Raw genomic sequence first — 14,093 nt, 5'->3', positions numbered from 1 at the left:
AGAGTAACTTCTGACTCCGATGGTGTGATTACTTTGATTTTGAGTACCGGTGAGAAACCCGAATTTACAACTATAGTATAGTGTGATGTTTAGCGGGAAAAGTTCCTATCTAGTAGGCGTGATGAGCGAACGGGTGTCGCTTATTTAGGAAAGGAAAGCTTTGGTGGTCTTCGAAAAAGTCTCAAGTTGGACTTTGGAAATAAATTGCGAAGGTAGTTAGCGACGTGAGTCGGAATGGCGAGGTTCCCGATAGAGGGATACGAGAGATTTTCAGAAAGCGTCGGGATGATTCTCGAATATTCCACGATTGAAAGGCGTAACGACGATGATTGTCGGTGAAGTGTGTTACTTTTAGGACGACTGTGGAGTGTATCGTACGAGTTTGGATACTCGGCATAAGAGCAAACGGTTGTGGTTGTTTTATCTCGTGGGTTGATTAACCGATATCGTTGAAATAAGGGAATGATATGGCTTTTGTAAAAATATTATGAAGTTTTCACGGTGTACTTCCGAGTGAGTGGTGGAAGTTTTGATCGAATGGAAGTGAGAACCCGGATGGGTGATTGCTACATGTGTAATTTTGGCATTGGAGACGGAAATGTTCAAGGTAGAAGTGCTTAACTTCTAGTATTTGGTGCGGATCACGAGGACGTGATCCAATCTAAGTGGGGGAGAGTTGTAAGACCCGAATATTTTATTGTAAATATGTGTGTATAAGTTATTCAAGTTGTGGGGTTTTGGTTGTATATATTTAAAAGCAAGAAAGAAGCTGAACTAGAGGTGTCGCGCGCCGCGCGGCCTGGTGGCGCGCCGCGCCATCTGTCTGCGACAGATTCTCCTCTTCTTTTAAAATAGATATTTTGAGGGCATTTTGGTCAAAACACATTGGAGCCCGAATTTAATGCCTTGGATCAGTTTTGGAGCTTCATTCACTCCATTCCCAACAACCTTATCTTCTCCAATTAAACTCTAGAGAGAGTGTGCAACCCTTGAGAGAGAAAGCTCCATTAAAGGGTGAAAGAGGTTGAATCGGGTCTTGGTGCAAGTTTTAAAGTCGTTCATCTAGTCGATAGCTACGTGGTGATTGTGTTGGTAAGTTATAAAACCCAATTTCTTACTTTAATTGCTTTAAGGGTTAGGTTTTGGGCTAGTGATGAACCAAAGACCCATTTTGTTCGTATTTTGGGGATTTTGGGTGATTATGGGTTATGAAGACTCATTGATGACTAACCTAGGGTTTGAATGTGTTAATTGGACTTTTGAGTCTTAAATTTGGTTAGTTGGTGGCTAGAACACTTTTATAATATGTAAATGGGTGTTATTGGGTATGCATGACCCAAATGGGTGTGTTGACTTTGAAATGGGTCAAATGAGTCTTTAATGACCTAAGTGGCCTAGCAAGTATGAAAACGAGTTAGCCTTGTGACCTAAGTGTGTTTTAAACCCATCTTGACGAATGATTAGGGTTTTGGTGTGTGTTGACCCAATTTAGGGTTAAGGGTGCAAATGGGTTGAAATTGCACCTTGGGTCAAAATGGCTTAGAATGGTGAAAGGGTTTGGTTGACCGACTTGAGTTTGCGTTTGATTATATGTATAATGTGATAGGTACGTTACTTTGAGGTTTCGCAAGCTCGGGTATCTTTTCACAAGACTTTGAGGTGAGTGGAAAATCTATATATGTATGTATATGATTTACGTACCGTATTAATAGTGTCACATAGCCGTTTTGTGACCGTAGTTGTGAGACATAGCCATTTTGTCCACGTTTTATATATTTATGCACATAGCCGTATTTGTGCATATAGTGTGAAAGGACCCGTTCATATACATTATAAATGATTCACAATAGTTGATTACATCGCTAGGTATTTGACCTCTATATGATACATATTACAAACATTGCATTCGTTTTTAAAACACAAACTTTCTTTACATCAAAAATTGACAGGCATGCATACCATTTCATAATATCCACTATGCAATTATAAATTAACTTAATAGTAATCTTTGATGAACTCAATGACTCGAATGCAACGTTCTTCGAAATATGCCATGAAATACTCCAAGTAATATCTTTAAAACAAGCAAATACACAGCGGAAGATTTCTTTTATACCTGAGAATAAACATGCTTTAAAGTGTCAACCAAAAGGTTGGTGAGTTCATTAGTTTGTCATAATCATTCATTTCCATCATTTTAATAGACCACAAGAATTTCATTTCCAGTTCTCATAAATATACGTCCCATGCATAGAGACAAAAATAATCATTCATTTGGATTGAACACCTGGTAACCGACATTAACAATATGCCTATAAGAATATCCCCATCATTCCGGGATCCTCCTTCGGACATGATATAAATTTCGAAGTACTAAAGCATCCGGTACTTTGGATGGGGTTTGTTAGGCCCAATAGATCTATCTTTAGGATTCGCGTCAATTAGGGTGTCTGTTCCCTAATTCTTAGATTACCAGACTTAATAAAAAGGGGCATATTCGATTTCGATAATTCAACCATAGAATGTAGTTTCACGTACTTGTGTCTATTTTGTAAATCATTTATAAAAATTGCGCATGTATTCTCAGCCCAAAAATATAAAGGGTAAAAAGGTAAATGAAACTCACCATACTGTATTTCGTAGTAAAAATACATATAACGTCATTTAACAAGTGCAAGGTTGGCCTCGGATTCACAAACCTAAATTAATTATGTATATATATGTGCTGGTCAATATTTGTCTAACAAATTAGGTCAAGTTATAGTGTACCACAATCCTAATGCTCGAGACTAATATGCAAAAGTCAACAAAAGTAAATTTGACTCAAAATAATTTCCAAAAATTTATACATGATTAATATATAGTTTAAATATCGTCGTTTTATATTTTTAAATATTTTTAAAAGATTTATTAGAGTAAATAATATAATTTATTTATTAATAAATAAAATTTTATATTATATTTATATAATAAAATATACTTTTATATATATTAAGTAATAAAATTTATAGGGTTCATTTAATATTATAAAGATAATATGATACGTATTATTAAAGTAAGTTATTACACGTAGTAAAATATGTTTGTATCAAATATTTATTTGATAAAATAATATCTATAATGATAGTAAGTAAAAGTTGTATTATTTTGTAATAATAATAATTATTATAAAAATATCAATATTTATAATTACTAAGATGACATTATGATAAAACGATAATTCTAATTATGATAACTTTAATATTTACGATAATTTTTAATATTATCTTTAAAATAATAATTCTATTTAAAATAATAATAATAATGATATTTTATAGTAACAATGATATTTCTATTAAAATGATAATTTTTGTTAAAATGATAGTTTTAATACTAACGATAATTTTAATAATAATAGTAATGATAAAAATAATAAGAACGATAATTTTATCTAAATCAATATCTTATAATATTTTAATTTCATCATGATACTCTTACCCATTATTTCCTAATCGTTTCGTTTAATAGCTTTTAATCGTCTTTTATATCGTGTTCATAATAATCATAATAATAGTAATCAAAATAATTAGGTGTTACAAATATTTGTTTTAATTACACTAATATTAATAATGATAGTTACTATAACATTATTAACGATAATACTAATAATTATCTTAATGATAATATAGTAATAATAATAATAACAATAACAATAACCATTTTTAAATAATGATATATATATTAATAATGATAATAATAATAATAATACCAATAAAAAATAATAATAATAATAATAATAATAATAATAATAATAATAATATAATAATAATAATAATTGGATAATAATAATAATACTAATTATAACTTTAACGATAATAACGATAGTAATAATAAAAAAAATAACAATTTTTAATGATAAATCCTTTTATTAATAAAGATAATAATAATAATAATAAGAAAAAACTAGAACGACGATAATAACGACGATAATAATAATCATTTTTAATAATAATACAAAAATTCGATGGACTATAACTTCAAATCCGTTCATCGAAATCATTCGATATCTAAATGAAAAGTTCTTAATTTTTCGCTAGCTTTCCAACGACATGCATATCTTATACCTTATCTCAGTCGCATATATAACTAATTCAGGATTCAACATAACCTAACTAAAGGCAATATCAAAAGTACAAACATGCATAATCCTATATACTCGAGCACTAGTCAGGGATACACTATTAGTATATAAAAGTTAAATTATGAGTACTCACGTATCAATATTGAGATTCAATATTGCAGGAAAGGTACGTAGACGCAACGGAGATGATAAACACTATATTGACCTCACGAACATACCCATGAACCATACCAATCACCTCCATAGCTATAACCCATAATTTCCTTAATCCAATCCCACTCGAAAAACAATTTCGAAATCACTCGGACAGCACTCTGACGTAATATTTTATGTATACTAATAATATCTTGAAATAATACGAAGTAAATATATATATGTAAATCGATTGAGAGAGTTTAGAGAAAAATATTTTCAAGTTTCTATGAAATAATGAAACCTATTGAATTCTATTTATAATAGATTTTTGAATTATTAAAGTGAATTATTAAAGTATGAATTATTAAAGTGAATTATTAAAGTATGAATTATTAAAGTGAATTATTAAAGTATGAATTATTAAAGTGAATTATTAAAGTATGAATTATTAAAGTGAATTATTAAAGTATGAATTATTAAAGTAAATTATTAAAGTTAAAGTAAAGTAAAAATAAAGTAAAGGTAAAGTTTAAGTATAGTAAAAGTATAAAACTATGTACGTATAATACGCGTATAAATATATATAATATTAATTTAAATCGTTATATATATTTAATAAAATAAAATATAAATATCGTTATCTTTATCATACTGGTTAAGTAATGAGTTGTCAAAAGTGGTTCTAGATATTTATAAAAGTTATATACGTTTTAATAATAAAGTTCTTTTTAAACTGAAAACATTTTTGTACGTTTGAAACTAAATCAAATAAATATAATAATTTTGTTTTCCAAAATCAAATATATTTTTTTAAGAATCATTTTGTTTAAAGGTTAAAATAATGGAAATCGTTATATCATAAAATGTTTTAAAAAAGTAGAATCATATATATTCATAATAGGTTTCAAGTTTTTAAATTACAGTTTGTTGGTGAAGCATGGGATAAAGTTCAAAGGTTAAATAAACGTATGAAATCATCTTAATGAAAAATGTCGAGTTACTTAACTTGTCGATATCCAACATCTAAGTTATTTACACTCCACGTTCTTACTTATAAATCACTTAACATTTTCCGAATGTTGTCAAAAAGAATAGATTTCTTAAATCACAGTGGACCTCATAACATAGACCCGTAATCATATCATAATGTATCCGATAAATCAACAATTTGATATTATCTTCTAATTCCATCGATAAACATATTGAAACAAATACGATCATGTAAGTATTATACGTTTAATACTTTATTAATATTCTCAAGTTATAATATATATATATACATATATATACATATTTATTTATATATAACGGTTCGTGAATCGTCTGAATTTGGTCGAGGTTATAATGAATGTATGAACACAATTTAAAATTCTTGAGATTTAACTTAACAAACTTTGCTTATCGTGTCGGAATAATATAAAGATAAAGTTTAAATTTGATTAGAAATTTTTGGGTTGTCACAGTACCTACCCGTTAAAGAAATTTCGTCCCGAAATTTGAGTGGAAAGGTCGTGAATGATAATAAGTATGTTTTCATGATGCATACAGGCTGAAAATTAGAGTTTTATCATCAGCGAATAATTTGGATAAACAATCCATTTATATGAAGAGTACGAATGAAGCTAACATAGAAGAGTGAAATGAGTAAGTGTAGATTCATCTTATCATTTGACGTAGATATGATTGATTTCCAGATTTCAAGGGATTTGAAGAAAATCTTTGTAATAAGATTTGATTCTCCGGTAACAAAAGGAATTAGGATCCGCTTTAAATGCGATCGTCCATTTTAATTGTTCTGTCGGAGATTTTCTTATAAATTCACCTCCTTCCTTTTCTTACAACTCACACCTTCTGTTGATGCATTTTATGCAAGTCCCTTGACATCTACCCACGTCCATTGCAGGTACAACAGTTTACAGGCCACCATGATCGTTCTTTATTATCCTATTTGTGTTTGTATGTGGTTACAGCAACTGCAGGAACGAGATGTGGATGTTTGACTATGTTAGACTTAGTCAGACGTCCGAGTGAAGCCTCACTCGTACGGCTGACAGGCTCATACGCACGGTTGATGCTGAGCTAAGTCACAATTACAATCTAAATGAGAAGACACGAGTGAGTGATCACCCGTACGGCTGATGAAGCCAACTCGTATGTGTGATTGATGAATCGTACGAGTGAGTCAACAGCAGAGGTATATAAAGTCTTATATTCTTCATTTTTAGGTTAAGCCTCTCATTTGTTACACACACTCAGATCTGGTGAGCTCCTCCGATTCTCTCTCAACCCAAATCACCCAGGTGGTGAATAATAGCTCTAGGTGTTGATCTAATCACACTTGATTTAGTTGTGGTATGACTGAATTAATCACAAAAAGCTTAACCTATTCACTAGAGGGTTTGATTCACTTATTCCGTCATTGTGTGAGTTAAATCTGTTGATTTCTAAGTTCCTAGTCATGTTTCATCACCTTCTATTCTTTCCCCCTCAACTCATATTTTAAAGTATTCATCAATATGCTCCATCCAGTTCTGATTCTCGATATACTTATAACTTTCATATCGGTCATTCTTCTTTTTCATCTACCGCCGGAAGAATCTATTTACTTCTACTATACTCTTGGGTTTATAGTGTTTCTAGTTCTCCCGTGTCTTTATATTGCTATATGCATCGATATATATGGTTTATAATTTTTGGTTTGTCGTTGGGCTTTATATCTTCCCTTATATTTCAAAGTCTCTGTTTCTATCTTCTATAATCATTGTCATCCACAGTTAATGCTCTCTTTTATTTGCTGCAATTTATACCCCAATTTCTATTTCGGAGTTTTGTCCTTTCGTTTCTTCTTCTTGCGATTAAGCACCGCTTGTAATGGTCCAGAATTCACAAATATGATTTTCGGAATGAACATTGTTAATGTTCTAGGAAGGAAATTGTGATGGCACGATCTTGACTTGTCAAATTACTAGAATACCTTGGAAAAGGCCGAATCATCAAGAAATATTTTCTTGATATTTTAGAGGTTAAATAGAATACAAGAGTCGTATAACATGGCACATGATGATGTTATGATCTGTGAATCATCACGTTCCATTTAGAAACTCAGCATGAATTACTGTAATATAATCACGTTGATCAAGTGTCATTATATTATACTAACTCATGCTTCAGTTTCCAACACTACTTCAAAAACATTCATATTTTAAACTCAAAGGTTTACAGAGTATAGGAACTAAACAGTTTCCTTTTTGATGTAATACAGATAGCGCAAAGAGATAAATGATTCCAGATAAGAATAGTTATGGAAATATCTTCAGAAATATGGAGGATATTTATAATGAAAGATATGATGATATCTTAGAATTTCTAATATCAGAGGATGATGAAGAATATTGTCTGCAGGGTTTTAGAGTCAAGAGCAAGGTATTCCTTTAATGACTTCAGCAGGTACTGAATCATTTAGATTCTTTGAAGGCAGGTTCAGTCTTTGTGATTTGTCCACAGCCTCCTTCATACTTTGCTCAATCCGTTTTCCAGTTCCAAAACTTCTCTATTTCTGAGCTTTGTTAATACACTAATCTTTATCATCAAACTTTTTACTGCTAAGGTCGTTTACAGTTTTTGTTGCTTCATCAGCATTTCGAGAACTAGTTCGCGGTTCAGAGTGTTTTTTAGAAACTTCACATTCGAAGTATGTAAGCCTTGGAAATAGACGTTATGTATAACTGTTGGCGTCAACATGCTGTGAGATTTCAAAATACTGATTGCTAACTCCCAATGATTCGTATGACAATTCTCGTTACAAGAGGCAGATCAGTAAATGATGAGGTTTCGATAAATATAAAGATTCTTCGGAATGCCCAAGATCAGTGAAGTTGTTGGTAAGTTTATTGCTAATGTGGTGGAATATGAAAGGTTCTCCGGTAACAAAAGGGTAATCACATATATCAAAATTATGATAAGGCTACTCCGAATGAAAAAATCGAAGTTGTCTTGCTGGAGCTGTGATATAATTTGCTACTTTGCAAAGGAATTGCAAGGTTATTTTTGCTAATAAATGAAAAAAAAATATGACACAGATATGTGTTGAATTATGACTTTGGTTTCGAGAGCTTTTTAAGTACATAACTGTGGGTAATATGTGGTTGGATCATCATCTCGATTGCTCATTATTTGAAGTGTCTTCAGAGATTTTCGAAGGGTTTGAACATAGATTGTAATCGTTTGTATACATTTGATGTTCTAACACACTTTTGAAGTCAAAGTATAGCTTTGAAAGATGTAGGAATCTAAAAGTAATGGTACCGGTTATATCTCGAATTGAATTCTGAGATTTTAAAATCAGAATACGTAATTGGGTTTGAATGAGTCTGGTTGTTTTGATTTCTATGAAAGAATGTATATTATTGTGAAAGTAGGAAGTATAATTGATAATTTGCTTAATCTGATTCGAAGAATGTAACATATTAATTGTGAATTTATATATATCTCTCGGGTATTACCTACCCGTTAAAAAATTTTCACAATTAATATTTTGTACATAAGAATTTTATTACAGTCTTTATGAAAATATATATGTATATATTCTCCTCAGATGTAACATAGATTTTAATGAGTTAATACTAAATTAAACTCATTCGATTTACGGTTGGAACTAGAATTGAATAATTTCTTGAAGGTTTAGAGGTTACATAAGTATTTCTTCAATAATATTGAAATTATGAATCAATACTTCGTTATTTGTTGAGAAGTGATGTTGGTTTTCGTTAAATTCTTGTGAACTTCGCAAAGTACGAATGATGTTATCTGAAAAGTTTCGGTTACATCAATGATGAAGTGTAAAATCAAATATATACTTGATTTATTAGGAATTGGAATTTGTTGAATTGAGACAGAGATTGTAGTTAACGATGGTTAAGTCGCGGGTGAGGGACGTACATTATTGCATATTTGTAATATGAATTAACTGAGTAGTTAAGATTCACACACAATAGCTTAGCACGGAAAGATTTGTTTTTTATTTTAAAAAATATATATATATATATATAATATATATATATATATATATAATTTCTTCAGAGGGAATGAGTTAATTCTTCATAACTTTTTGATACAACATACACGTTATTGATTCGTAATGATGTCCACAGTGATTCTTGAACTGACGGAGTTTGTGATGTTATAGGTGTTGTTGATTCTGATGTTGACTGTACTGACGATGCTGGTGACGTTGACGGTACTGTTGATGCTGTTGGTAAAACAAGTTTAACTTGTTAATCACACACCATTTTTGTCAGGGTTTCTACTCTTCTTTCTATCATTTTGGTTCGCTTAACTGATTTATTGTTAGGGCTAGATTAGATAATCTCTAAGACTTTAGAGATTATATAATCGCTGCGGAATGTTTCTCCAATGAAGTTATGAATTAATACTTCGTCAGTTATTGTTGTTGGTACTCCTTGGTATCTATGGTGCGTATGACGTTGATGCTCGTGGGACAGATTGTGAAGTTGAGGTTTACAACGCGGTTGTGGTTGGAGGTGGTAATGGTACTGTTGGCGTTGATGATGGTGGTACTGGTTATGCTGTTGGTGCTGCTGCTGGTGTTTGTAATCTCTGCACCATATTCTCCAAAGCCACTACCTGAGCGCGAAGTTCGTTGACTTCTTCTATTATTCCAGGATGATTGTCGGTCGGAACGAGCGGATAAATAAAATCTAGAATTTGATGTAGTATATAATCGTGACGAGATACCCTGGAAATGAGAGAGAAAATGGTGTCTCGAACAGGTTCTCCGGTAAGTGCTTCAGATTCTTTGCCAAGAGGGCAATGTGGTGGATGGAAATGATCGCCTTCTTCTTGTTTCCAATGATTGAGGAGGCTACGAACCCATCCCCAATTCATCCAGAATAGGTGATGACTGATTGGTTGATCCATTCCAGTCACACTGCTTTCGGAGCTTGAGTGAGATTCCATTTCAGAATCCGAGTGACTTGAATTGATGACAACTTCCATTTCGTACAATTGGATAAAGGATTTTTCGATATAAAATGATTTTTCGGCTATCGGGTGGTATTCTATTTACATACGATATCCATATATGTATATAGATCAAAAGATTTCGTAGATTACGGAGGAATTTACGGAATATGTCAGGCAAAGTTTACAGTAATAGATACGATAAGATATGATTTAGCAGATACGCTAAGATATGAATTTTGTCTATACACTACTCATGCAATTAATGTAGCAAGACGTGTGTAGACTAATAATGATAAGCAGGTAATTTCCTAAGGATGATAAGCAGATAATTTCCGACTAGAAATGATAAGCAAAACTTTTGACACGCAGACACGGTCGAAGTCCAGACTCACTAATGCATCCTAACGACTTATCAGTTAGACACACTAATGCAGACCTGGTTCGCTAAGACCACCGCTCTGATACCAACTGAAAGGACCCGTTCATATATATTATAAACGATTCACAATAGTTGATTACATCGCGAGGTATTTGACCTCTATATGATACATATTACAAACATTGCATTCGTTTTTAAAACACAAACTTTCTTTACATCAAAAATTGACAGGCATGCATACCATTTCATAATATCCACTATGCAATTATAAATTAACTTAATAGTAATCTTTGATGAACTCAATGACTCGAATGCAACGTTCTTCGAAATATGCCATGAAATACTCCAAGTAATATCTTTAAAACAAGCAAATACACAGCGGAAGATTTCTTTTATACCTGAGAATAAACATGCTTTAAAGTGTCAACTAAAAGGTTGGTGAGTTCATTAGTTTGTCATAATCATTCATTTCCATCATTTTAATAGACCACAAGAATTTCTTTTCCAGTTCTCATAAATATACGTCCCATGCATAGAGACAAAAATAATCATTCATATGGATTGAACACCTGGTAACTGACATTAACAATATGCATATAAGAATATCCCCATCATTTCGGGATCCTCCTTCGGACATGATATAAATTTCGAAGTACTAAAGCATCCGGTACTTTGGATGGGGTTTGTTAGGCCCAATAGATCTATCTTTAGGATTCGCGTCAATTAGGGTGTCTGTTCCCTAATTCTTAGATTACCAGACTTAATAAAAAGGGGCATATTCGATTTCGATAATTCAACCATAGAATGTAGTTTCACGTACTTGTGTCTATTTTGTAAATCATTTATAAAAATTGCGCATGTATTCTCAGCCCAAAAATATAAAGGGTAAAAAGGTAAATGAAACTCACCATACTGTATTTCGTAGTAAAAATACATATAACGTCATTTAACAAGTGCAAGGTTGGCCTCGGATTCACAAACCTAAATTAATTATGTATATATATGTGCTGGTCAATATTTGTCTAACAAATTAGGTCAAGTTATAGTGTACCACAATCCTAATGCTCGAGACTAATATGCAAAAGTCAACAAAAGTAAATTTGACTCAAAATAATTTCTAAAAATTTATACATGATTAATATATAGTTTAAATATCGTCGTTTTATATTTTTAAATATTTTTAAAAGATTTATTAGAGTAAATAATATAATTTATTTATTAATAAATAAAATTTTATATTATATTTATATAATAAAATATACTTTTATATATATTAAGTAATAAAATTTATAGGGTTCATTTAATATTATAAAGATAATATGATACGTATTATTAAAGTAAGTTATTACACGTAGTAAAATATGTTTGTATCAAATATTTATTTGATAAAATAATATCTATAATGATAGTAAGTAAAAGTTGTATTATTTTGTAATAATAATAATTATTATAAAAATATCAATATTTATAATTACTAAGATGACATTATGATAAAACGATAATTCTAATTATGATAACTTTAATATTTACGATAATTTTTAATATTATCTTTAAAATAATAATTCTATTTAAAATAATAATAATAATGATATTTTATAGTAACAATGACATTTCTATTAAAATGATAATTTTTGTTAAAATGATAGTTTTAATACTAACGATAATTTTAATAATAATAGTAATGATAAAAATAATAAGAACGATAATTTTATCTAAATCAATATCTTATAATATTTTAATTTCATCATGATACTCTTACCCATTATTTCCTAATCGTTTCGTTTAATAGCTTTTAATCGTCTTTTATATCGTGTTCATAATAATGATAATAATAGTAATCAAAATAATTAGGTGTTACAAATATTTGTTTTAATTACACTAATATTAATAATGATAGTTACTATAACATTATTAACGATAATACTAATAATTATCTTAATGATAATATAGTAATAATAATAATAACAATAACAATAACCATTTTTAAATAATGATATATATATTAATAATGATAATAATAATAATAATACCAATAATAATAATAATAATAATAATAATAATAATAATAATAATAATAATAATAATAATAATAATAATAATAATAATATAATAATAATAATTGGATAATAATAATAATACTAATTATAACTTTAACGATAATAACGATAGTAATAATAAAAAAAATAACAATTTTTAATGATAAATCCTTTTATTAATAAAGATAATAATAATAATAATAAGAAAAAACTAGAACGACGATAATAACGACGATAATAATAATCATTTTTAATAATAATACAAAAATTCGATGGACTATAACTTCAAATCCGTTCATCGAAATCATTCGATATCTAAATGAAAAGTTCTTAATTTTTCGCTAGCTTTCCAACGACATGCATATCTTATACCTTATCTCAGTCGCATATATAACTAATTCAGGATTCAACATAACCTAACTAAAGGCAATATCAAAAGTACAAACATGCATAATCCTATATACTCGAGCACTAGTCAGGGATACACTATTAGTATATAAAAGTTAAATTATGAGTACTCACGTATCAATATTGAGATTCAATATTGCAGGAAAGGTACGTAGACGCAACGGAGATGATAAACACTATATTGACCTCACGAACATACCCATTGTAGTGACCCGAACTTTTCCATGTTTATATATATTAATTGAGATTGATGTTTACATTATTAAATGTTTCCAACATGTTAAGCAATCAAACTTGTTAAGACTTGATTAATTGAAATAGGTTTCATATAGACAATTGACCACCCAAGTTGACCGGTGATTCACGAACGTTAAAACTTGTAAAGAAACTATATGATGACATATATATGGTTATATATATAGTTAACATGATATTATGATAAGTAAACATATCATTAATTATATTAACAATGAACTACATATGCAAAAACAAGACTACTAACTTAATGATTTTGAAACGAGACATATATGTAACGTTTATCGTTGTAACGACATTTAATGTATATATATCATATTAGGAGATATTCGTACATCATAATATCATGATAATATAATAATTTAAAATCTCTTTTGATATTATAAACATTGGGTTAACAACATTTAACAAGATCGTTAACCTAAAGGTTTCAAAACAACATTTACATGTAACGACTAACGATGACTTAACGACTCAGTTAAAATGTATATACATGTAGTGTTTTAATATGTATTCATACACTTTTGAAAGACTTCAAGACACTTATCAAAATACTTCTACTTAACAAAAATGCTTACAATTAGATCCTCATTCAGTTTCATCAACAATTCTACTCGTATGCACCCGTATTCGTACTCGTACAATACACAGCTTTTAGATGTATGTACTATTGGTATATACACTCCAATGATCAGCTCTTAGCAGCCCATGTGAGTCACCTAACACATGTGGGAACCATCATTTGGCAACTAGCATGAAATATCTCATAAAATTACAA

Source organism: Rutidosis leptorrhynchoides, chromosome 11 (assembly GCF_046630445.1).
Source record: "Rutidosis leptorrhynchoides isolate AG116_Rl617_1_P2 chromosome 11, CSIRO_AGI_Rlap_v1, whole genome shotgun sequence".
Taxonomy (NCBI): domain Eukaryota; kingdom Viridiplantae; phylum Streptophyta; class Magnoliopsida; order Asterales; family Asteraceae; genus Rutidosis; species Rutidosis leptorrhynchoides.
The sequence above is the reverse complement of the archived record's forward strand: the minus strand, read 5'-3'. Positions refer to the sequence as shown.